This window comes from Microcebus murinus, chromosome 5, assembly GCF_040939455.1.
Source record: "Microcebus murinus isolate Inina chromosome 5, M.murinus_Inina_mat1.0, whole genome shotgun sequence".
NCBI classification, from domain to species: Eukaryota; Metazoa; Chordata; class Mammalia; order Primates; family Cheirogaleidae; genus Microcebus; species Microcebus murinus.
The window spans coordinates 31,864,061-31,889,226 of NC_134108.1; the positions used below are offsets into that span (position 1 = coordinate 31,864,061).

Here is a 25,166-nt window from a genome sequence, read left to right on the forward strand (position 1 = left end):
TAAAAAGCACTTAAAAAATACCCTTTTCTTTTTTTTTCCATGACATATTAGTTGCTAGCACAATACCCTTTTCTAATAAAAAATACTCAAGAAAATAAGAATTGATAAATACTTTCTTAACAGGATAAAACATATATTCCTTAGTTTTAAAGCAAGCATCTTACTTAATGAGAAAACACTAAGAAGAGTAACCAAGCAGGGCTGGCCACTGTTTCCACTACCATCAACATTCTACTGGCAATGTCAGCCAATTCAATTAGACAAAAGAAATCAAGTAGGGGCATAAGATTTGGAAAAGAAGAAATAAAATTATCTCTATTTGCAGATGTTATGATCATATACCTGGAACATCCTAGCGAATCAATGGCAAAACTCAAACAAAGAATTTAGTAACATAGAAGGCTATAAAATTAACATGCCAAAATCAGTAGCAGTTATTTACACAACTGATAATCCGTTAAAGAATATAATGAATGGCAGAGAAAGCCCCATTTACATTAGCAACAAGGAAGATAAAGTACTTAGGAATAAATTTAAACAATAAACGTTCAAAGCCTATATGAGCAAACTTTTTTAAACGCTGCTGAATGACATAAAAGTAGACTCGAATAAACAGAAAAACATCCTAATTTTTGGATTGGAAGATTCAACATCACTAAAATGATGATGAGTCAGTCCTCTAAGAAAATTTATAAATTTAATGCAATCCCACTAAAAAAATCCACAAACTTCATATAGAAAAATATAAACATGCAAAAATAGCCAGAAAAACACTTTGAAAAAGCTATGAGAGAATAAGAGCTTTACCAGATAGTAAAACATACTACAAAGTTACTAGTGAATGTTGACAAATTAAATAGAATAGAAAATCCAGAAAGAAACGCATATGAAACTGTAGCATATGATAAAGGGAGCATTTCAAATCACTAAGGCAAAGAGTAAATTTTAATAAATGGTTCTGGGACAACAGGTAGCCGTTTGAAAAAAAGGTAGCATTAGATCCATACCTCACATGACACATAAGAATAAACTCCAAATTGAAATGAAACCATCAAGTGCAATAAGAAAGTACAAGTGAACTTCTCTTTAACCCAGGAAAGGCCTTCTAAGACTAAATCCAGAAGTCATAAAAAATAGATAAATTGGCCTATGTAAAAATTTAAAAACCTCTGCATGGCAAAAAACATCATAAAGTCAAAATATCATTAACAAACTGGAATAAAATGTATCACACAGATACATTGTATCACACAGAAAAAGGGGTAATGTTTGTAATATATAAAATATTCTTCTAAATTGAAACTAAAAAGATTCTTAAAAATCCAAATGAGAAATCGGGGAAGACAGGAACAAACAATTCACAAAAAGTATACAAAAATGGATGAAAAGATGGTTAACCTCACTCATGATAAGAGAAATGTAAATTAAAACTATATTCATATATAATTTGTCAGGAAATTAGCAAACATCAAAAAAATATAGTGCACTGTTGATTGTGCTGTGGAAAAACAGGAACTCTCAGATGTTGCTAAAGGGAACCGCGGCCTTCTAGAGAGGAATTTTGCAATACTTAACAAAACTACATGTACATTTACCTTTTGATCAAATAATCCCACTTCTAGGAATCTACTTTAAAGATATACCTTCAACAACACAAAAATATAAATGTTCAAGATTATTTATTGCAGCATTTGAAAATACCTGAAACTCCCTAAATGTCCACACATATGAGAGTTAGTTGAATAAACTATGGTTCATCCACACAATGGAGTACTACCCAGCTATAAAAAATGGTCTGTGTGAACTACTATGGAGTGATTTCCAGAGAAAATAAAAATATATACATTGAACTACTAGCTTGAGTGAAAAGAAACACAGGAAGCAAAAACCAGAGACTAAAATGCTGGTACCTTCTGGGCATAGTGAGAAAATTGGGTAGGAAGTATAAAGAAAATAGGGAAGAGTCATTTCTCTGAATATACTTTTTATTGCATAGACCTGACTTTTAAAGCTTTTTGCAACTAAGTGGCTTAAATAAGAGACATTTATTGTCTCACAGTTCTGGAAGCCAAAAGTCCAAGATCAAGGTGTTGGCAGGGCCACACTTCCTCTGAAAGCACAAGGGAAGAATCTGTTCCAGGCTTCTCTCCTAGCTTCTGGTAGTTCTCTGGCTAATGGCAGCAAAACTCCAATCTTAAGTGGCATCCTCACTGTGTAGATGTCTATATGTACAAATCCCCCCTTTTTATACAAACACTGGTCATATTGGCTCACCTAGTCCAGTGTGACCTCATCTTATTTAATTATACCTTCAATGACCCTATTTCTAAGTAAGGTTAAATTCTGAGCTGCTGAAGCAGGGGGAAGGACAGGCGCTATTTAACACATAATGTTTCACATACTCAAAAAGGACAATAAATGATATATTTATAAGGAGGGAACCCTAAAACTGAATACAAACAGAAATAAATGAACTGAACAGCATAAGTTAAAAGAATAACATAATCACACTCAAGAGGGGAAAATTAACTCAAGCAAATTTTGAACACAATATCTAGATTATTTGCCTTCATGCTAAAGGCAAAGGGACCTCTAAACAAATACGAAACTCTAATTATTTACTAGTAGACCTCTTTTCATCTTTTTTCCCCCAGAAACATAGCTTAGTAATTCTGAAACTACTTTTTATATATTCTAGGGTCAAACAAACAAATAAATATATATATTGTTGATAACGGGAATGAGATTTCTCACTGTTGGAAAAGATGGTGATAAATCTGGAAAGGAGACTGAAATTTGAAATATCAGTGTGAACTCACAGGGACGTAGACAGACAAGCAGAAACAAAAGAAAATAGACGGGTGTGGGTTTGTATGTGTATGTGTGTGTGTTTGTGCCTATATGTGCACACTGTACCCTCCCCCCATGTCTGTCCTCTGAGGGAACCTAGAAAAAATGAAACCCCAGCAGCAGTGGGTTTCATCTCTAAGCACCAAGTCTTGTTTTCTACTTACCATTCTTCACTAAAAGAAGCCAAATTTCCTCTGGAAAATGGCTGACTGTGGGCAGGGCGGAGTGGGGATTACAGAAAGAACAAGATAAACCTGGGACAACTTGTAGTACCAAAACATAAGAAAGTAACCAAAGCTTGATAGGAACATACCAAAAAGATAAAAGAGCCAGCCTGAAGGGGACCTTCTTGGCAAAACCTGGGACAATTTGAGTATCAAAAGAAAGATGGTAAATTGAAGGATTTTACACTATTAATAAAATAAGATTACAGGGGTCTCAAGTAAAACGAACAAAAAAACAAACAAGCAAACAAATTGGGGTAAAAAGTAAACTCTTCCTTACAGAGAGATGCCAACTCATAAATCTAGAAAGAATGTTGGAACTGTAAAAAATCAACATTTGCCAGCAATTACAATAAATAATTCACCTTGTTTAAGGAAAAATGGATATCCCCACGAGATCTTTCTTTCAATACAAAGGGTAAATTATCATTGTAGTAGAGAAAGCTGGAAAATGCCACGTTAGACACTGATCAAAGTCAGCACTGCTAGTCACGGGACTCGGCATCGGAGCGTGCCTCCTGCGTGGCACACCGACAATTATTTGGCATCGGTTCCCTGCGCTCCTGCCAAAGGCAAATAATCCGAATCTAACCTTGAGGGTCCATCAGACTAACCCAAATTTAGGGACATTCTACAAAATAACTTTTTTTTTTTTTTTACAAAAATGCCAATATCATGAAATCCAAAGAAAGACCCAGAAATTTTTCCAGATTAAAGGAGACTTTAGGAAACATGACAATTGAATGCAATGCATGATCTGGGATTTTCTTTTGCTATAAGGACATTTTTAGAACAATTGACAAAATCTCAATAAGGTCTGTAGATTAGATCATCTGATTTGTTCCAATATTAATTTCTTGATTTTAAAAATTGTACTGTGGTAAGTTAAGGAATTTCTTGGTTTTTTTTTAGAAACTATACACTAAAGCATTTAGGGGAAAGAGGGCATGCTGTCTGCAACTTATTCTTAAGTGTTCTTAAGTTCTTAAGAACCACTTATTTTTAAGTGGTTCTGAAAAAAATTGATATGTGTAGTGTATGTGTATACAGGCACAGCCAGAGATTGAGAAAGGGTAAAACAACTGCAGAAACTTAACATTTTGGGAATCGGGATAAAGGGTTTCTGGGAATTCTTTGTTCTATTCTTGCAAATTTTCTGTAAGTCAAAATATGTCAAAATATGTCTGTATGTCAAAATAGGGCAAAATATAAAAAGAGAGGAGTGATGGAGAATCAGAGAATTTAAGTGACTTGTCCAAAGTTATGCAAAAAAGGCAAAGTAGCTGTCTGGGGCTCAACTCATGCTTTTTCCCCACCTCTCTCCGGGATGACATTTCAGTATTGCAGTAACACGTGTTGGAAAGGGAGTGAGCTGAGCTAGTGGCTGGACTGTTAATTCCTAAAGAACTTGCCTGAACATCCTGTGAGTCACACTGGGACACCAAGGCAGCCAGCACACGGGCAGGATGTGGCTGGTGCTAGAGGCACTGTCCTGGCAGTGTGCCTTGCCCTCGAAGAGCTCGTCCAACTGTCCAAGACACAAAGTCTAATGAAGGTACAATTGGGACTGGCGTTCGCCTCTCTAGGAACTCTGACCTGGTCTGGAAGTGCCTACCTCTGGTCAGGGGCAACATTCACTCATGGTCACGATGGTGGCAATGCCTCGGTGGCAGAGGGCTTCCAAGGCACCCAAGGACGGCTGCCTTGATTGAAGGTAGTAGATTGAGGCAGAATGACATGGTCCAGCTTTACAGGTAGAGAAGCGTGGCAAAGGCTGGCAGGTTGGCAGGCAGGTTTGGATCCAGGCTGGACTCCAGTGCTGCTTGGGAACCAGAATGCAAACCAGAAACCCAGGCTGAGGAAGGTGCTCCCCTCTTTTATGCTTCCTGTGAGCTTCCCATAATGACACTTGCCACATTATACTGGAATTGTCAGTGCATACGTTTGTCTGTACATCAGATTCAAGCAACTTACAGGCAGAGCCTGTGCCATTAATTAAACAAATATTTAGTGAGACTTACATTGTGGCAGGCTTTGGGTGCTGGGAATATATCAGTGAACTGTTTTGAGACACAAATCTGTGTCCTTATGGAATGCACTTTCGTTATCATATAGTCAGCACCTAGCACAGTGCCTGGAACACAGTGGGTGCTCAGTAATGGACGAGACAGTGCCGGGTGTAATTGGCACTTGGCACCAAGTAATTGGCACTTGCGGTGATTGGGAGGTAAGGCTGCAGCATTGTGGGCGCCCGGGGAGCATCCTAAGGCTCCACTCAGACATCCTGGAAACTAGGAGTTTTTAAGTCTGATATTAATTTATTTGAGACTGCTTCTGGATCTGAAGGCTGAGTCTGCAAGATGAAATTTTTACCACCAGCGTCTGGGCAGTGCTTCAGCAAAAAGGAATTGAGGGGTGTTACTCAATACATAACATGCTCGCTGTAGTTTATGGAGCTGAGTGGCAAGGACAAGAAGGGGTGTTAGAAAACCCATAGCTAATCCCTTGCTTCCTGCTCCCATGTCCCAGTTTATCCTTTACCCTGTTTTGCAGTAGCTGTTGCCTCTGTTTCAGTCTTACTGGCTACAGGGTGCTTGCAATTTACTAACCCAAGCGATCCCTTTTGAGTAGCTATCATCATTATCAAGTTCCTCCCTAGGTCAAGCCAAAATTAATCTTCCTGTAGTTTCCTCATTGGTCCTGTCTCAGTCATGCAAGACAACTCGAGAATTCTAATTGCTCTTTCTTGTAATTTTAGATATCAGATGATCAATGTCTAATATTTGAAGACTTGCCGACATTTTGTCTTTATGAAGACATAAATGCAGCCACCCTTTCCTCCTTTCCTCTCACAAGGAAGCAAGTTTCCCTTCCCTTGGCCGAGGTTAGTCCTTCCACCTGTGCTCTGAATTGCATCCTTCCCACCCAGCCTCAGTTCCCGGTCGTTTTCCAACCTATTGTGGTCACACTTCTGCCCCCTGAACACTACTGGAACTATTCGAGTGAAGATCAAGACCTCCTTCAATATGGCATTTGAAAGACATTTTCGGTGATCATTTTATTTAATATCCTCTCCACGGCATCACATCCGGCTCTGCTAACCACTTCCTCACAGCCGCCCTCCTGTTCTCCCCTCCCTGGCAGCCCCTCTTAGCCTCACGCGGTGGCTTCTCTTTTTTTTTGTTCCTTGCTTAAGTCTTGGTTCCTTAGCACCCTGTTCCAAACCCTTTTCCCATTCGACACTCTCTCCTTGGGTGCTTTAATCCACTCCTTTTGCTTTACCTAACAAGCATAAGCTTGTAACAAGTATGATTTATAATATTTCATAAGTCTCTAGCTCCATCGCAAATTACTTTCTAGGGCTTCAGATCCATTTATGCACCTATTTATTTACTAGACCTCCCTGAGACAATACGCTCCGAGACCTCAAACTTGAAACTTCAAGGATGGAAGCTGGGTTCCTGGGTTCCTTGGCAAGCCAAGAATCAGGGTGCTTTTCTGGATTCCTCTTTTCCCCGCCACAACCCCTCCACTCGTCACCAGGCCCTGCCATGCGTGTGACCTAAATACTGCATCGGGTTATTCCGTTAGGTCTGAGTCTGCCACCATATGGCTCTCGCTGTGAATCCTGCAGCAGCCTCCTTATTTCTCTTCCTGCCTCCAGTGCTGCTCTCTCCTCTGTCCTCCACATGCTGGGCACAGTCATTCTTCTCCGTGCAAACGGCGCCCCGCCCCGGGCGCACAGGGGAGGCTCTGCCTGGACAGGAGAATAAAGCAGAAGCCTTCACAGAAACAGCAAGCCCCCTCAGAAGCTTCAGCCTCGTTTCCTTCCATGTTTCCACGGCTTTCTGTGCTTCTGCTGGGACAAATTACTTCCGGCTTTCCAAATTCACCCTACTCTCTCACTTCTAAGTTGTTGGAAATGCTGTTCCTTCTATAGGAATGATTATCAACACTTCACCATCTTACCCTCCTTCTGCTGGGTAACTCTGCTCGTTCTCAGCTTGGCAACTGAATCAGCTTGCTGATTCTTTCAGGACCGTCCCTATTAACCCCTCCTCCTATCAGACCGAGGACACTACCACCCTTTGTGCATCCCCACAGCCCCCTGGTCTTTCCCCATCAAAGCATTTGTCACGTTGCGCTGGAATTGGCTACATTCTTCTGTTCGCTGCTGTGTCCCAGAGCCTAGCATCGTAGCTGCCCTAAAATAAGTGCCAATGAAATAAATACTTACTACGTGATAATATATGTATTTTTTTAAAAAGATCAGATTGACAAATGCATGCTGAAATCATAGAAGAAAGCTTATTTAACTTTTTAAAGATTAGCTTTTAATCTGCTTCTTAGAACACTAGAAGTTCCACGGAGGTGCTTGGGGTCTATGCCAGTGGGAAGACAAGGGAGGCAGAGTGGCCCGCTCAACTGGGTTTTTTTTAGGTCGCTTTATTAAGATTGGCATACAGAAAAATGTAGATTTTTAATGTATACAACTTGATGTGTTTGGAGATAAGGGTGCACCCATGAAACCATTACCACAATCAATGCAATAAATTAATCCACCACCTCCAAAAATTCCTCCTGCTCTCTTTGGTGTTTATTTGTTGTTCCTTTTATGATAAGAGCACTTAACATAAGATCTACCCTCTTAGCAAATTTTTAAGTATACAATATTGTTAATCATAGGCCCTATGTTGTACAGCAGATATCCAGAACTTATTTATCTTGCATAACTGAAATTTAGTACCATTTGACCAACATCTCCCCACTTACCTCTCCCTCCCCAGCCCCTGGCAACCACTCCTCCAAGCTCTGCTTCTATGAATTTTGACTATTTTAGATTCTACATACAAGTGAGCTCATACGGTATTTGTCTTTCCATATCTGGCTCATTTCACTCGGTGTAATGTCCATCCTTGTTGCTGCCAACGTGGACAACTCAATTTTTAACTTCTTTGTGTACTGCAATTTTTTGTTTCCTAAAACTATGCTTTCATACATTTAAAAATTTTTTTTTTTAGACAGAGTCTCACTCTGTTGCCCAGGCTAGAGTGCTGTGGCGTCAGCCTAGCTCACAGCAATCTCAAATCCCTGGGCTCAAGCGATCCTCCTGCCTCAGCCTCCCAAGTAGCTGAGACTACAGGCATGTGCCACCATGCCCAGATAATTTTTTCCATATATTTTTAGTTGTCCAGCTAATTTCTTTCTATTTTTACTAGAGACAGGGTCTTGTTCTTACTCAGGCTGGTCTCAAACTCCTGAGCTCAAACAATTCACCCACCTTGGCCTCCCAGAGTGCTAGGATTACAGGCGTGAGCCACTGCGCCCAGCCTGTCATATATTCATATAGAGGGCATGTGCCCACATAGCTGAATCCTCTTTTGGGATCCATGGATGATGTATTTGTTTCCTGTTGCTGCTATAACAAATCACCATAAACTTAGTGGCCTAAAATAACACACATGTATTACCTTGGTTTTGGAGATCAGAAGTCTGGTATGGATTTCACTGGGCTAAAATCAAAGGATTCGAACATGAATATCCTTGGAGGGCCATTGTTCAGCCTACCACATATGGGCTTCCTCTAAAACTACGTACATATGTGCACTTTCTTGAATGCACATCATCAAAAATATGAAAGTTCACATCTTTCAAAAATTATCAAAAAGGGTCATGAACTCTACTAAAACATAAATCATATCCCTAGTGAATTTAATTTAAAAATCAATTTCAAATGAATTATTTACACACATGTTTTCAGGGCCATACTCAAATGCATTAAATACAACTGAACTAAATTAGTGCAAACTTTTAGGGAGGGAAATTCAGCAAAATATATCAAAGTAGAAAATGCACCTATACTTTAATCCAGATATTCTACTGCTAGGAAATTTCCTTACAGGCAAAACTGCGAAAACAAAAACTGCAAAAAAGAGTGGTTATATAAATTGTAGTACCTGTGTACAATGGAACGTGGTGCAGTTATTATAAACAATGAGAGTGATGTGTGTGTGGATAAAGGAAGACATTCAAGATAAATTGTTAGGTGACAAAAGTGCAAGAAAGGGGGCAAGTCTGATAGCTCAGTGCAAAGTTTCAGAAAGGCCCATATACACGCTGGTTCCCAAAATAATTTGAGATAGGACACATAAGAAGCCACTAATGGAGAGGCGATGATAGCAGCAAGAAAAGAAGACTCTCACTTTATTTTATGCTTATCTACAAGGTACATTTTTCTATTGTGGGCATGGATTATTATATTTTATAAAAGAATATCAGAAACAGTTAAAAACAATCATTAATAATAAAAACAGTGGGATCAATAATGTCCACAGACTTATCTATGTGCCTCACATGGTGCCAAGTAGTTTACATAGATTATTTTTTTTATTCTCACATCTCTAGGAGATAGAAATTACTGTTAGGCTCACTTGAGAGATGAGGAAATTCAGACGCATGAAGGCTAAGCCAATGCTTCTATGTTACACAGCTGGTAAAGGGAGAGCTCAGCTTAGGTTGAGGTTTGTTTGACCTAGGTCAATGCTCTTAACTGTTGTTGCTATTTGCGTTTTCTTGCTGATATTTTTCATATTAAAATAAAAATCCTGGGCTGGGTGCAGTGGCTCATGCCTGTAATCCCAGCACTTTGGGAAGCTGAGGCAGGAGGACTGCTTGAAACCAGGAAGGAGTAAGAGACCTCCCTGGACAACATAGTCAGACACCATCTCCACAAAAAATTAAAATTAAAATTAAAATTCTAATGAGTATTACTACATATGTCTTAATATTGGTAAAAACTTTCTCAAATGTCAAAACTTGAAGTATTTTCTACCCTTATATGTCATAAGTCTAAACAGGAATTATTATGTCACAAAGGCCACAAATTTTTGACACTTAATATGTTCAAACATATAAAAATATTTTAAATTTTTTAATAACAAGCATTACTCAAAATGTCAGTCCGGGTAAAGACACTTGTAAGGAGGACAATTAAAAGAAATAAAGAAGAGAGGAAATATAAACAGGAAGAATAAAAAAGGAATGAGCAGAAAATTTAACAAGATTGTGCTAACACTGGTGATTTATAACTTTAAGGAAGTGCTTTATAAAAGTAGTGTAAGCTATCATTTCTGACAGCTATAATTTCTTCCCATTATATGCACTAAAAAAAATACTCCATTTCCATTGCAGATAAGATGAAGTTGGGGTATTTTTCAATGAGAAGATGGTACAACTAAGTCATGTCTAGCACACTTTTATTGCAATTGCTGCCATACACCAGAACCACCAGAATTTTTTTTAGAAAAAATAACTGTCAAAGTCAACAAGCAACTCTTTCCCACTCCGGATTTGCATATAATCTAAAAACATTTTGGCCAAACCTTTCCCAGGTGAAAATTTTAATTAGCCCTGTCCACTCTATTCAATGTTTTATGAAGGTGATTCTGATGTGAGCCTGCTTTAGTGATCATCTTACTTCCATCCTTTTTGATGTCTTTTGCCCTGGCTGAATCTGTTCAGGTTAATTTATTTGCATTGCTATGTGCCAGTGATTCCAGGGAGGAATTAAGGGTGGTTATTAGGAAGGTCTACAAAGTCCCCTGGTTAAGTTAATGAGTCCATAACGTGGTAAAGTTAATGTGTTCTTTTTTAACGATATTCACCAGTTTCAAGTCCATTACTAACTACTAACTGGTCTGTGGGAGAGCACAAATGGAGGCCCAAATGCTATCTAATAACTAAACATTTAAACATTAAAAAATACTACTTATATTAAAATTAGGATTTTCTCATAATTTGTGTTCTACTAACATTAATGCCAAATTAGGTCACTGTAGTTCTCAGACTCTAATTAATTTATATTTGGAGAAGCTGCTCAGCTGATTGAATTTCAGCAAATGAAATTGTTAATAAAACTCACAATATGGATATTCTGGAGTGAAACAAAAATTTTACCGAGTTTAAACATAGCTTATAGAAAATTCTATGAAACGTTTATTTTCATTATATAAACATTTACTACTTATCTTGTGATCTTCACCGCCTCTTACTGTAATATCTTCATTTATATAAAATTCCTTTAACTTGTCCAAGTTGTGGATTTGATAAAAATAATTTTTGTTCATTTTTTTTCTTTTAGTCAGTAATTATAACAATCTTTATTTCATAAAGAATTTGCAATGTCTTGTTTATAAATTTTATCTGGGTCATGCTCAATATAAATCTCACTTTTGTCATTTCCAGTTTTTAAAGACTTAATTAGGCTGCCTCTTTGAACATTTCCTATTTCCTTATGTTTTTAAACTCTTTTTTTCCCTTGAGCTCTACTTTCATATTTTCTATTTCTCAACTTGAACTCATTCTCACTAACCTAAAGGACTGAGAAATAAAATGAAATTATATTCAAAGTGAACTTAATTTGACTGTATTTTCATTAAATATGTAAATGAAAATTTTGTTTATATGTTTTGAAAAAAGTTATGTTCTAAAATATTCAAAATGATAGATAAAAGTTAAAATGCAAATAAAATTATGATTAATATGAATTTTAATATAAAATTATTTATTTTTAGGGACATTAATAAAATCTCATTAAATACTTTCATAAAAATAAGATTATTTTTAATCCCACAATTGTGGAGACTTTGATGTTGGTATTTTTAGGAGTTTTTCCTGGGCCAAGAAGTTTCACTAAAGGAGAACATAGCATGTTCCTACCTTACGAACAAAAGCATGGCTTTCAGCACTCCAGGAGTGAAGAATTAAGTTGCCAGATCTCAGTATCAGTCTACTGACATCATCTAATTTACCCCTTCTTGGCCATGGCTGGGTGTCCCCCAGTCTAGAAACCTCCTCCCCAGAGAATAAGACTTCAGTCTTCCCTGTTGGGTGAGAGACAGTTACCCAGCTACCTGGAAGACAGGAAAGGGTTTGACTGCTTCATAAGCAGATGTTTAGCAGTGTGCCTCATTTCCGTACTCCTTATTCTAGTCTCCCCTTGTCTCCTCTCATTGCCACATTTAGGGGCAGCTGGTGGCACTAGTTGCTGAGCTTTTGGGGATTCCACTATATAAATCAGGTTGCTTCTCTGCTTTCTCACTCTTGGTTTGGGATTTAGTTTTCTCAGGTCTGCTAAATCTTTACCACTTGGCCATCTGCTTTCCTGCTTCCAAAGTTTTATTGATGGGATCACATTTACTATCCTCCTTGTCATTCTGAGTTTATGACTTCTCAAATAGTACCATTACTATCATTTTAGAAAGGGGGAGTGAGTAGAGTTGTACAGGTTCAATCTGCCGTATGGGAACAAAACTCCCCTATTCTGCTTATTTTATCCACTGTGTTAGGTTAAGAATGTAAATCTAATCATGTCACCTGCTTAAAATTCCTTAAAGACTCCCTCCTTCTTTAAGATAAATTTTGAAATTCTTAACTAGGCTCCAGATGGCTTCTGGCTCAGCTTTTCCACTTGTTTCTCACCCCCCAACCCCCTTCCTGTTATCCCTGTTCCAGACAACAACCTCCATTCATCCTTCATTCCTCCAACACTCCAAGCTCTTGCTCAATTCTGAGTCATGGTGAGTTTTGTTTCCCTTGCCTGGAATCATCTTCCCTCACTCCTCACCAGGGTAAGTGCCCTCCATTTCAACTTATGTTATTTTCATCACACACTTATTCAGTCTCCATTTGCCTTACTAAGTATGTTACAGCAGGGCCTGGATCTTCTCTGCCTTACTCACCACCAAATTCCCATTTCCTACTTCTGCCTAGATGGTCCATAAATATTTGTCAAATTAGAATTGAACCAAAGCATATGCTCAGATCACCTGTCATTGAAATCTTCTCTCTCAGTTACTCTTTTCTGGTGAATTTTTCTTGCCCACTTGAAGTTGAGTTCATTGGGCTTGCTAATAGGCTTGGCTTTGGCCAATGCAGTACTCATTCTGAAAAGTTACGCACTGTACTGGCCATGGATCTGCTTTTCCTCACTGCTGCCTTGGCATGCTGTGGGGACTGAATGAATGATGGCCTTTGCAGTAAGAAAAAATATAGCAAAGGGATAGCTAGCCTGACCTGGGATGGGTGAGGCCGAGGAGAGTCTATGAATAAGTCAAGACAAGATGATGACATTAAAATATAAAGGTGTGCCGAAGGTCTTGAGTCAAGAGAGATGAAACCAAGAAACACAGGGACAGAATATAGAATGAAGAGAAAGTTTGTTACATAGGGAGAGAGAATGTATTAAGACTCAAGATGCTGAATGGAAGAAATATTTGTATTCTGCTGCAAGGAGGGTCACAATAATTTCTTTGTGGGGTTGTTATAATAATTATAGATTATGTATATGGCATGTTTTTCATTTTTACATTTTAACAAATGGTAGTATCATATTACTTTTAGTTAAGAGGGTAGCCTATTCTCATGTTTGGGAAATTGGCAAACTTGCAGACTACAACCAAGAGGAACACATCTGGAAAGTACCAATGAAGGAAGCATGTATTCTCCCAGAAGCAGGTACCAGTAACACATTTTAGCAGCAATTCACGACACCTATATCTGAAATGACCCACTGTACTTCCTTTCCTACCTGATGCAGCTCCACTACACATGCAAACATGCACCAGGAAGCGTCAAGTTAGCTTAGCTTGGGTCTTGGTGACCGCCTCAAAAGAGTAGTTCCCTGGCTGTGCTGAGGGAGAGAAAGATTTGTAAACCCTGGAGGGAGGTTCCGTGTATGCTAGGCTGCTGCTGTGCAGAGGAGACCCCCAGGTGAAGCCACTGTCACCTCGTCTGAACAGGGAGCAAAACCTTTAATCAAGGCCTTGGAGGATAAGCAGGAAGGACACTATGTTAAATTCAAATAGCAGTGAAATTCACACAACACATCTCAAGAAACTCAAACAATCATACTGCCAAGATAGGGAGTTCCAATGAATTCACTCAGATTTCTCTTTGAAGGTCAGAGAATTGCTGACAATCTTACTACAAAAGAACAGAGAATATGTGGTCACAAAAGAAGTGACTGAACTTTATCAAGAACAAACAAAGGTTGGTTAATGGGTACAAAATTACAATTAGATAGACGTTCTAGTGTTTGGGTGTCTATGGTTAATAATAATTTATTGTATATTTTAAAGTAGCTAGAAGAGAAGATCTGGGATGTCCCCAACACAAAGAAATGACAAATATTTGATGTAATAGATACCCCAATTACCCTGACTTGATCATCACACATTGTGTGTATGTATTAAACTATCACATGTACCCCATAAATATGTACAACTACTATGTATCATTAAAAGAATTTTTTAAATGAACAAATGAAGAGCTAAATCAATGGTTTGGACTTCTCAAATTTTTTTTCTTTCCCTCAATCCTTTTATATTTTTTTAAAATAGCTCTTTTGTAATTTTTTGTTAAAACAAAATTTAAAACTGGTACCCCATCTCTTTAAACCATCTGGTCATTTGAATGGTAGTGCTTATTATTCGTTATTGTTGTTAGGTTTTCAAGTTCACTAATCTTTTACTTTTACAGCATTTAATATGCTATTCACCCCCTCTAGTGTATTTTTCATTTCAGATATTGTGTTTTTTACCTCTAGGAGTTATTAATACAATCCATTTTTTATATGTTCAGTCTCTCTCCTCATCATGATTCTACTTTCTTTTACATGTTTAAGTATATGCACCATTTTTTATAATAGATATTTTAATATTATCTTCTGCAGATTTCATCATCTGTCATTTCTGTTTCTAGGAACTGATTTTTCTTATGATTATAAGTTATGTTTTCCTTCCTCATATCTAGTGAGCTTTGAGGGAATGGTGAATGTTGAGAATTTTACATTATTGCTTGCTGGATTTTGTTGTATTTTAAAATACTCTTTGATTATTTTCTGGAAAGCATCCAAGTTTCTTTGGATTAGCTTATTTCTATTGAGATTTGTTTTTAAGTTCTTTTAACTGGGGTCTAGCTAGAGTAATCTTTCTTCTAGGATCAATGTTCCTCCACTTATAAGATATAGCCCTTTGAGCCTCATGTATTCAATGAACTCTTTCTACTCTGGATTAAGGGAAAAGAACTTCTGGGATTGTTGTATAAATCCTGAGTAAGTATTATTTCCTTGAAATCTATTTTTGTCTGCCCTTATGGAGCATTCACCCTATATACAAATACTTGGGTATTAAGGTAAAATTCAAGGGTTTCCTACTTAGATTTCTGGGGATTTTCTCCACATACCTCCCATCTTTTGGGTAATCTGCCCCATGAATTCCAGCTGGTTCATCCTCTAGGACCTTCAGCCTTGATCTACTCAACTCAGAATTACACAGACTATTTAGGTTCCCTTACCTATACTATAAAGAATTGCCTTTAGACAGAAAGTATAGGTGATAGTAGGCCTACCATCAATGTTTTTCACTTCCAAATTCATAGTCCTGTGTGGCCAGTTCTCCATTGTTGAAAAATAGTATTTCCCTTATTGTACAACATGGTGGTTATAGTTAATATTGTATTCTTGAAAACTACTAAAAGAGTAGATTTTAAGGATTCTCACCAAAAAAAGTGATAATTGTGTAAGGTGATACATATGTTAACTAACTCCATTCCACAAGGTATACATATTTCAAAATATTATGTTGTACCTGATAAGTATGTATTTTATTTTTTGATTAAAAAATAATAAAAGTAGTTTTTCTTTATAGCTTTCTTATTTAGATATTTATGGCTGGAAGTTATTTATAAACTGCATTATTCTCTCATAGAAGAAGCAGAATCCCATATATTCATTTTTCATGTTATTATTGTTTTCCCTTGTATGAACTTTGGAGAAGCTTATATGGAAAAAAGTTTTGCTGTGATAAATTATCAAATTGTAAAATATGTTTGTGGATAATGTATGTCTTTAGGAGACATAGTGGGAGTGTGAAGGCATGAGAGGAAGTATGTTAGACAATTAGGCCTGTGGTTTGCAAGGGAAAGAATCATGCCTAAATTATCTTTTTATTCACAGAATAATCATAATGCTTGGCACATAACTGGCTCACTAAATACTGTTGGTTAACCAACAAAGGAACAAAGAAATAGATGAATGAATAAAAAAGAAATCTATATAATCAGAAGTAGAACTTTTGTCAAATGATATAAATATATTTTTAAGATCTTGTTACATACTGCCCTTTTGCTCTTTAGAAAAATGGCACCAATTTATATTACTATCAGCCATAAAAGCATTTAATCATTTCCTGTATGCCTGCCAACATTGTGCTAAATCATTTTTATGTCTCTAAGAATTGATGAACAGCAAACATCCAGAACCATTAATTTGCATGCTAGACCTTTAAAATTTTATGTCAATTTTCTTTCTAGAATTAGGATCCATTAATAAAAGATTTTGCTTGGGAAAAAAAGTTATGTATACAATTACCCTGACCATTTCTGTATTCATTATTTTTTTTTTAAAGAAATAAGTTGTGGGAGTCTCTTTGAACCTAGTCTGGTTCGAGGGAGTTGCCCAATTTTTAAAAAAAGAAATTAATTGCAAAAATCCTAGATTCCTATATTGTTTATTAACTTATGATCAGCATTCTAGGCTTCTAACATAAACCATTTATTGGCCATGTTGTATAATTTTGTCCTGATCTGAGGCTATTAAATTACCTTCAAGATTAATATAAAAATATTTTGATGAGTTTGTAAATATTTAGGTAAATAAATGTGTTTTAACATAATATAAAAAAGAAATGAAGGCTTTCTGAAAATAAGGCAGTTTACATAGACTGAAAATCTTTCATATAAAAATACATAGAAATGATGGATAAAAGACAGCAAACAGGCCGGGCGCGGTGGCTCACGCCTGTAATCCTAGCTCTCTGGGAGGCCGAGGCGGGCGGATTGCTCGAGGTCAGGAGTTCGAAACCAGCCTGAGCAAGAGCGAGACCCCGTCTCTACTATAAATAGAAAGAAATTAATTGGCCAACTAATATATACAAAAAAAAAAAAAAAAAATTAGCCGGGCATGGTGGCACATGTCTGTAGTCCCAGCTACTTGGGAGGCTGAGGCAGGAGGATCCCTTGAGCCCAGGAGTTTGAGGTTGCTGTGAGCTAGGCTGACGCCACGGCACTCACTCTAGCCTGGGCAACAAAAGCGAGACTCTGTCTCAAAAAAAAAAAAAAAAAAAAAAAAAGACAGCAAACATAATTTAAAAATATATCACTACACTAAAAAGGAAATAAGAGAAATCTCCAGAGGACAAAAATATAAAGGAAACTAAACACAACAAGAATGAGTGTGAGTTGATATTTCAGCTTTCTAAGAGGGGTTTGTGAGTCTTGATAAACTAGAGGCTTGAAAATTGAGCATTAATCTATGCTGAGAGGGCATATAAGAAATTGGGCCTAGAAAAAAATAAGAAATTGAACTTATATACCAAATGGAGAAAGGTGGACTACAAATTATCCGTCCCTAGCCTAGGTAGGTGACAAGTAAACTTCTAGTGTCAGCCAGGGGTCTAGTTGAAAAAAATTAACAAACAAAATTTGCTTGTAAATTTATAATCATAAGCCTAATCATGAAGTTTTTCAGTTTGAATTTCTATCATCTCTATAATCTGGGAACTACATATCAATAAATTAAAATAAATTTTGGTCCTAGATGAGTTATAATCCTAGGGTATAACAAATTAGATAACATAAAAGTCCCATGACAAAGTCCTGGAAAGATAAGCTCACAATCTAAAATTATAAAGCTCACAAGGAAACAATCTACAATAAAAGAGGCAACAGAGGAAAAAAAGACATGATTAGATCTCACCTCCAAGAATAGAATTATCAGGTAAAAATTATAAAATAAGTATGTTTAAATAATTAAACTAGTGTAATCTAAACAAACAAAAATATGAGAAAGGAGAGGGGGTGGAGCAAGATGGCCAAATAGAAACTTCCAGCCAGCCATTATGGCCCCCTGCCCCAGGAACACCAAATTCAACAATTATCTACACAAGTAAGCACCTTCGAAAGAACCAAAAATCAAGTAAGTGATCATACTACCTGGTTTTAACATTATATCAAGGAAAGAGCCACTGAAGAAGGCAGAAAAGACAATCTTGCATTGCCTATGCAACCCCTCCCTTATCCCATCAGTCCTGTGCCAGCACACCCAGTGGAGAGAGAATCTGTGTACCCAGGGGAGGGAAAGTGAAGTGACTTTGCATTGAAACACAGGGCCACCCTGGCACAGAGGAACACAACACAGGGCAGAATTCTACTGATGCCCACAGAAAAATCATTTAGACCAGCCCAGCCAAAGAGAAATCCTCCACCCAAAAATCCAAGTTCTGGCCAGCCCCACCACCAGCTAACAAAAAGCAGACTGGGGCCTGGACTAAATTGCTAAGGTATTTGGGCCACAAAGTCCTTTAGCAACTCCTGTAGCCATGCTGGCTCATAGTCAGTGGACTTGGGATGCACATGACCCAGTGAGACACCAGCAGTGGTAGCCAAGCCAGTGCCTGTGTCACCCCCTTGTTTGTCCCTAACTACAGGCAGCACAGCTCAGGGAGCCTTCTTCCATTTGGAGAAAGAAAAGGGAAAAGTTCAGAGGACTTTATTTTGCAACTCGGGTACCAATTCAGCCACAGTAAAATAAAGTATGAAGCAGACTTCCAGAGCCCATGAGTCAAGGCCTTAGTTCCTGAAAGACATCTCTAGACCCACCCTAGGCCAGAAGGAAACATGCTGGGCTGAAGGGAAAGACCCAGTCCTGGAAGGATTCACCACCTGACTAAAGAGCCCATGGGCTTTGAATAAGCATCAGATGTAGCCAGGTAGTAGTCAGCATGGGCTCTGGGTGAGACTGGACTGGCTTCAGGGGTGAACTGGTGCTGGTGGCCATGAAGGAGTGCCCATTTTACTCCCCCCTCAACTCCAGTAGCCCAGCACAGAAAGTGAGGAAGATAGTGAGAGATTTTGCCTGATAATCCAGGGAATTCTCCTGTGTCCAAGTCCACCAAAGCAGTACCACAAGGAATCTGCAAGAGTCATTACTAGGTGTGGAGCACCCCCACTGCTGATATGGCTGCAGTGACCAAAGACTTATATCACAACACTCAATTCCCCATGAATATCTGAAAAGCCTTCTTAAGAAGAACGGGTTCAAACAAGCCCAGACAGTGAAGATTAAAGTAAATACCTAACTCTTGGATGCTGAAACATTGACAAACATCCACAAACATCAAGAACACTCAGGAAAACATGACCTTACCAAAGCAACTAAATAAGGCACTAGTGACCACTGTATGCAGTGGAATGAAACTAGACCCTTCTCTGTAACTCTACACAAAAACTAAGTCAAAATGGATTAAAGACTTAAATCTAAGACCTAAAACTATGAAACTACCAGAAGAAAACGTTGTGGAAACGCTTTAGAACATTGGTCTGGGAAAGCACTTCTTGAATAATGTCCCCAAAGCACAGGCAGCCAAAGCAAAATTGGACAAATGATGTCACATCAAGATAAAAAACTTCCGCACAGCAAATGAAACAAACAACAGAGTAAAAAGACAACTTAAAGCATGGGAGAAAATATTTGCAAACTACCCATCTGACAAGGGACTAATAGCTAAAACATATAAAGAGCTCCAATGAAACAATAGGGCAAAAGATAGGCAAAAGATCTATTAATAAATAGACATTTCTCAGAAGACATCAAATGGCCAACAGGTATATGAAAAAATGCTCAATATCATTAGGCATCAGAGAAATGCAAATCAAAACTACAATGAGATGTCATCTCACCCCAATTGAAATGGCTTTTATCAAAAAGACAGACTGATAAAATGCTGGCAAGGATGTGGTGAAAAGGAAACTCTCATATACTGATGGTGGGAATGTAAATTAGTGCAACTGCTATGGAGAACAGTACAGAGTTTCTGCAAAAAACTGAAAATAGAAGCACCAGATGACCCAGCAATCCCTCTCCTAGGTATATATCCAAAGGAAGGGAGATCAGTATATCAAAAAGATATCTGCACTCCCATATTTATTGTAGCACTATTCACAACAGCCAAGATTTGGAATCAATGTTAAGTGTCCATCAATAGATGAATGAATAAAAAATTGTGGTATATATACACAATTAAATATTATATAGCCACAAAAAAGAATGAAATCCTGCCATTTGCAACAACATGGATGGAGCTAGACAGCATTATGTTAAGTGAAATAAGGCAAGCACAGAAAAACAATTCTCACATGTTATCACTTATATGTGGGAGGTAAGTATTTAAAAAGTTGATCTCATGGAGATAGAGAGTAGTATGATGGTTACTAAAGGCTGGAAAGGATAGCAGGGAGCAAGGGGTGGGGGGATAAAGTGAGAATCATCAATGGGTGCAAAAATATAGTTAGATAGAATGAACAATATCTGATAGTACCACAAAGTGACTATAATCAACAATAAGTTAGGATATATTTTTAAATAACTAAAAGATTGGCATTGGAATGTTCTTAACACAAAGAAATGACAAATGCCTGAGGTGATGAATACCCCAATTATCCTGATTTGATCAATTCACATTGTACGACTATATCAAAATATCACATGTATCCTATAGATACACACAACTATTAGGTACCCATAATAATTAAAAAGAAAAAAGAAAAAATATGAGAAAAGTATAAGTCAATATGAAAATTACCAGACAAATTTTGAAAAGAAGAAATGAATCTGTAGAAAATAAAAATATAGTCACTTAAATTTTTAAAATAGTGAATGGATTAAATATAAGATTATATTTAGATAGAAATAGATTAATGAATTGGAAGATTATACTGAGGAAACAATCCTGAAAGCAACACAATAAAAAATATTGTGTACAACGTGGATACACTCGGGAGGTCACTCTCCCCGAGCTCTGTCCAGGTGGCATAGGGGAGCATAGGGCTCTGCCCCGTGACGTACAGTCCCTTTCCACAACGTTGGAGATAAAGCTGGGCTTTGTGTCTGCGCCTGCATATTCCTACGACTTCTCAGAGTCCTGTGGACAATGACTGGGGAGACAAACCATGCAGGAGACAGCTGAAAAGAAAAGAAAAAAAAAATATTGTGAATGAGAAATGAATAGACATGGATGATAGAATGAGAAAACTCAACATATCTATAACTGGTATTCCAAGAGAAGACATCATAGAGAAAAGAAGAGAGGCAAATTTTCTAAATGATATAAAATAGAAGTTTCCATAATTCAATAAAGATAAGACCCTGAGTTTCATAAGTCAAAAACAAGTAATTAGTATGATAACAAAACTAAACACATGCTTACATAAACTGCTGAATAGCAGAAACAAAGCAAAGATGTTAAGCAACAAGGCACAATACTTTATAAATAGCATCAATAGCAGTGAGAAGACAGTGAAATAATGTATTCAAAATGTTAGAAAAATTACTGAGAAGGTACATTTCATACCAAGATAAATTATCATTCAAAGGTGAGGTCAAAATAATGGCTATTAGGATAAACAAAACCTGGAATAATTTACGAATGTTGCTAAAGGAATTATTAAGGGAGGAGAACATTAATTTCAGAAAGAAATGAGATCTAAGAAGGATAAAATAACTTTTCATATTTTGGTACATCTTAAAAACATGGGATTAAACAGATAAAACAATAATAAATATGGTGACTAATTTGTGGGTATAAAAACAAGGTAATATAAAAATACTGGGCAATATTAAATGCAAGACAGGAGCTGGATCAATAGAGTTACAACATTCTTCAGAAACAGGAAAGCGAAATTTAAAAAATATATTTTTAATATTTATTTTTAATTTACATAAAGTTCACTCTACTTACCGTACAATTCTGAGTTTTGATAAATGCATGGAGTCATGTAATCATACCAGCATCAAGATACAGAACCTTTACATCACCCAAAAATTCCTTCATGCACTTACCTCCTTTGTAGACAGTTCCTCCCCCAACTCCTAATCCCTGGCAACCGCAATCTGTTCACCATCCTTGTAGTTTTGCCTTTTCCAGACTGCCATATAAATGGAATCATACAGAATGTCCCCTTCTGAGTCGAACTTATTTCACATAACGTATGCAATTGGGATTCATCCATGGTGTTGTGTACACCAGTATTTCAGTCACTTTTATTCCTGAATAGTTGTCTTTGTCCAATTATTCCAACATCTGGTCTTCTCATATTTGACATCTGTATATTATCTTTTCCTATAAGAACTGGTTAGATTTTCTGGTATTTTCTATAAAATTGTATTTTATCACGAGCATGTAGAATATTATGTTGTGAGCCTTTGGGTCCTGTTAAAACCCTGTGGAGAATGTTGACTGATTGCTGATATTGGTCAACATTCAGCCTGAAAGTTCTATCTTGGGCTGTGTTCTGCTGTCAGGTCAGTTTTCAAAGCTTTGCTATGCTCTGTGTGTCCATCCTGTGCATACACACCACCCATGGGCCGGTCTGAGATTTGGGTGCTGTTTTATACTGTAGTTGAACTATCAAAGCCTTTGCTGTGCTTCTTTGGGTCTGTTCTGTACACGAATAGATAAGGTATAAATAAGCCTGGGACTCATGTTAGATTATACATATAATTAGGGGGTCCCTTTCCCCGACTGTCTCATTTCAGGGATTCCCCTGCATTCTCTGGCTCCTAAAGTCCCCTTTATCAGTTTCTCTCACCTGAAAAATGGTTCTATTAAGCTTCTACTAAGATAATTACACTTGTTTTCCTTTTTATCTTTTATAAATGGGCTTAAACATATTTCCTAACACTGACCTATTTTTGCATTTATCCAGTGAATTCCACTGGATCACCATATTTTATACCATTAATGCTCTGTTAAGTTCTATATGTTAATATTTTCTTTACAATTTCTACACTAATAATTTCTCCTTCTCTGTCTTTGTCAGCTTTTGGTGTTATCATTGCTATTGTGTTTTCAAAAATGAAGTTAGATGTCATGATGGTTAATTTTATGTGTCAAATTTATTAGGCTATGGTGCCCAGACATTTGATCAAACATCAATTTGGATGTTGCTTTTTAGATATGATTAACATTTAAATAGGTAGTAGACTTTGAGTAAAGAAGATTAGCTTCCATACTGTGGGCAGGTCTCATCTGATCAGTTGAAAGGCTAAAGAGTAAAAATACTAAGGTCCCCCAAGGAAGAAGGAATTCTGCCTCCACACTGAGACATTCAACTCTCCCTGAGTCTCCAGCCTGCTGGCCAGCCCTGCAAAATTCAGACTTGCCAGCCCCCGCAATTTTGTGAGCCAGTTCCTTAACTCTTTCTCTCTTGTTGATTCTTATTCTACATGAGACATTTATTTGATACTTGATATTGACTAAATAGATTCACCTCTCTATTCTCCAATTCCCATTCAATACAGATAATATGTTCAATGTATAAAACTCAGTTCTCAAATCAGAATGTCAAAGAAATGGATCTAGTTCATATATACTTAAGCACAATGAACTTTTGTTATATATTTGAGTAGTTTTTATTTTTTTCTATTTCACTAAAGCCTATGTGAAATGGACATCATTTAGCTTACTAGTATAACTGCTTTTTAAATTTTTTCAGTAAATTTCTGAATGAGAATAATCTACTTCTCAAAAGAAGGGAGGGATTTTTTTTACCTCCTGGTGATTTATGGAGAATTTCCAGTCAGTCAATCCCAATCAAAATTCCAAGTGAGGCTGGGCACGGTGGCTCACGCCTGTAATCCTAGCACTCTGGGAGGCCAAGGCGGGCGGATTCCTCGAGGTCAGGAGTTCGAAACCAGCCTGAGCAAGAGTGAAACCCTGTCCTCTATTATAAATAGAAAGAAATTAATTGGCCAACTGATATATATATATATATATATATATATATATATATATATATATATATATAAAACATTAGCCGGGCATAGTGGCACATGCCTATAGTCCTAGCTATCTGGGAGAATGAGGCAGTAGGATTGCTTGAGCCCAGGAGTTTGAGGTTGCTGTGAGCTAGGCTGACGCCATGGCACTCACTCTAGCCTGGGCAACAAAGTGAGATTCTGTCTCAAAAAAAAAAAAAAAAAAATTCCAAGTGATTTCAAAAATCACACTATTAGAAAATAGTGACTTTATAGATGTGCAATATGTCAATCATCACTATCATCATTTTCCTTCTGTGCGCAATGAAAATAGAGGCCTCCCTTTACAACAACTAAATTTGGGCACACCTAGTGCTTGTCAGAACAAGTGTGAGTCTTTTAGCACAGGAAGCAATATTTATATATTCAGCGCAACATTTTGGCAAATGTCTGGTAAACACATAGTATATGCCAGTTACTATACTATACATAAAATATAAAGATTATCCTTATCTTTGAAATACATATCATCTACTAGTGAAAGAGACAAATGAGCAAAGAAATAATTTCAATACAAAGTAGTGATTTTGACAACGGCACTGTGCCAGTTATCTATTTTATTACCTTTCGGGTACTGAAACATCTGCCTTACCAACTGGCTCAATGTTAGACATCGTCAGTAGAGGGTGCTGGAGGGACACTGCGGGGGGAAGGAAGTCCATTCCTGGTTCCAGTGTGCTTTCCGGCTTTCTTGCTCCTGCAGTACTGGGCTGGCACACGGGACAGACACCCAGTAGAGCTCACCCCCAGGGACTTTCAGCAGCACCGCTATAGAAGTCCTGCAGTGAGTTCCAAAAGGGCCCCAGGAGGCTTTCCAGGAGTGAGTGCAGTTTGCAGGTGAGTTCTGCAGTCATCCTAGCTGGCTCTCCACGCAGGAATTGAGTGGCATTTCCCCATTCCCCAGCAGCAGCTTCCAGATGAGTCCTGCAGCCACCCCAGCTAGCTTCACATCGGTAAATTCAGTGGCACAGCTGTACAAGTAGGTTCTGGTGAGTTCTGTGGGAACTCAGAGAGCTAAACAAAACCTTTAGTAGGTGACTTCTTGGAGATTTTCTGGCAATTCCAGCCAGTATCCGGCCAAAACTTCCTAGCCAGTTCAAGAAGAATCCCTGCACACAGGTTCCCAGTGATATCAGCACTGCAGCAGGCAGTGTTCCGCC

At 37.6% G+C, this 25,166-nt stretch overlaps 1 non-coding gene across 1 annotated transcript; it reads left to right on the forward strand.

The window, feature by feature from the left end:
- Nucleotides 1–20,950: 20,950 nt before the first annotated feature.
- LOC142871250 (small nucleolar RNA SNORA73 family) lies at nucleotides 20,951–21,155 on the forward strand. Its single transcript, XR_012919505.1, has one exon. It is a non-coding gene; the product is annotated as a small nucleolar RNA SNORA73 family (small nucleolar RNA).
- The last annotated feature ends 4,011 nt before the right edge of the window (nucleotides 21,156–25,166 follow it).